Genomic DNA, 2,523 nt, shown 5'->3' with positions numbered 1-2,523 from the left:
TTTAACCACTTACCGCTCTCCCCGCGCCACACTCGCTCGGGGCGCGGCGGCAAGCGGGGTATGTGTTCTCTCAATGCTAAAACCGCCGTCCTCCACTCGCTTTCAGGCGAAGTGCGAGCTACATATGGACCTCAGAGGTCATTTTATTCAGCCTAGTGAAAGATAGGTACCTACCCAGCAGGTGGTGAAGTGAAATCGTCTTTTCAAACGTCTAAATGCTAGGTCCTGCCATGAGGGCTGATCCTTAACCCCGTCAGGAGCAGATTTATAGAGAAACAAACGTCATGTACTGCTCTCGAGAACTACTACCGAAAGGAAGAGCGGGGTGATTTCTGCACTTAACTACATTCTAGTATATTTTAGATACTCACTCCGCAAGAAGTGTTGCTTTTTTTTTTTTTTATTATTTATTTTTTTCCCTATTCGAACGTGCTGCCGCTGCTTGGCTCGGTCTTTGCCAGGGGTGGGGCCGTGTTTGGGCCGGAACGGGGAGGAACGTTCCGGCACCTTCTGAGAGAAGCCGCATTTGTGTCTACCAAAGCCCGGCCGTGCCACTCCATACAGCTTTTCCCCATGCCCCTGAGGTGGGCGGATGCTGTCCCCAGGCAGGCACTGTGGGGTTGCTGTGGGCTGAATGTGCCCCAGCCCGGGTTGTGGGGGTGCCGAGTGCCCGCACCTGTGGCTGCTGCTGGAGGATCTCTGGGTGCTGCCGCAGGGTCTGTGAGTGCTGCCGCAGGGTCTGTGAGTGCTGCCGCAGGGTCTGTGGGTGCTGCCGGAGGGTCTGTGGGTGTCCGGTGTGTGGGTGGCAGCTGCCCGGACCGGCACGGGGCAGCAAGAGGAGAAGCGGCGGCGCTGCCGCCTGAGGAGGTGCAGGCGGGAATCAGAGATGGCCCCTGAGCTCCAGGCGGGCCTGCACAAGGGGGACCCCGGCAGCGGGAGCTCAGTGCCCATGGCGGGAGCTCACACGGTGCGGGGGTGCCTGAGGGGAGCTGGAGCTGTCCATAGCTGGTGCTGGGGGAGAGGTGCTCCTTCCCGGTTGTTCAACAAGCTGATACAGCAGTTCTCGGGAGCTTGTCCCAGACAGAGTAAGCTGATGCGGTGCCGAGGGAGGTTATGGCAGCTGCACCTCAGAGATCTAGGGACACCAAGTGGCCAGAGGGACTGCGTGGGTTTGGGATGGCTGTGGTGTGTTTGCATTGAAGTCCTGCGTTGGGGGGATTGCAGGGACACGGGGATGTTGAGGAAAGTTAAAAGCAGGTTGCAGGTCTTCTGCTGGGATAAAATTGCTTGGAATCCCTAAGATTTCTTGCAGGGTTGGGAAGCTGTTTGCAGGACAGGTGTCCCTGGGGACCATGAGTCCTGATGTAACCTAGTGAGCCCTGTGGCCCTGAGATGGAGACCTGGCCACAGATCCCCATTGGGAGATCAAGTGCCAACTGCTGCATCCTCAAGAAGTGACACCAACTGGTGCCAGAGCTCATCTGTCTCCTCCAGGTGGGAGGGGATGTGTGCTTGCTGAGGCCCTGGATGGGCAGAGTCATAGTTGAGATGTAGACGTAACAGAAACTAAAATACAGCTGGAGATGGAGACTGGATGTACATAACAGAGACTCAGGAGCCAAAGGTTTAGTATAACCATAGTGCGACTGAAGGTCTGAAAGGGAATGGAATTAATTTATTGTGGAACACCTTTGTGTCTTCTGTTGGCTTGCCCTACCCCCATTTCAGAGATCTTCCCTACTTTGAAGTCCTCCACATCCATTTGCTGCATCAATGGCCAAATTGTAACTGGAGGTTCTTCCATATTTGAATGACCCCTTCCCATTGTGCTCCCCAGGCCTGTTTTGGGTTTAGCATGAGAGCAACCTGCAGCAAAGCACTGACCAGCTTTTTGCTGCTTTGCCTCTGGGTTTGGGGTTGTTTCTGTTTTGGGGATCTATTGTGTAGATTCTTTCAGGAACTGGGGGGCTGTTGGATGTCAGATACGGTTTTGGAAGTGTCTGACAAATTGTGGGTCTCTTCACTCCTGCTATGTTCTTGGAAGATGTCAGGGTTTCTGGATGTTTCTGTGTTTGTCAGGTGTAAAGTGCTTCAAGTAGGGTCTGTGTGCCTCCTGTGTGGAGCCACAGGGCCAGGCTCAGATGTGGGCACCTGCTGGGGCGTCTGTGGCTGCCTTGCTGTGCCCTTGAACCAGTGCACCAGGGACCAAGCAGGGCCTTGGTGTGATCCTGCATGAACACTTGCCTGACCCTGCAGAGGGTCTCATGCTTGTGGCACTTGGCTCTCTTTCTCCCTCTTCCCAGTGTGTGTGCTGTGTTATCAGTAATAGATGGATCTGGCCATGAGGAACGAGCTCTGTGTCCCCACCTCCCCCCTGCTAAGTTCTCGTGGTGCTCCCTGCAGCTTTGTTCCAAGGGTGAGCCATTGTTCATTGACCTGACGCCTTCACAGTAGTTTTAGTGTAGTATGAGTGTGGTGGATAAGAACTTGAACAGCTTTGAGGTGTAAGATAGCAAGTGCGCA

This window comes from Erithacus rubecula (genome assembly GCF_903797595.1).
Source record: "Erithacus rubecula genome assembly, contig: SUPER_Z_unloc_7, whole genome shotgun sequence".
NCBI classification, from domain to species: domain Eukaryota; kingdom Metazoa; phylum Chordata; class Aves; order Passeriformes; family Muscicapidae; genus Erithacus; species Erithacus rubecula.
The sequence above is the reverse complement of the archived record's forward strand: the minus strand, read 5'-3'. Positions refer to the sequence as shown.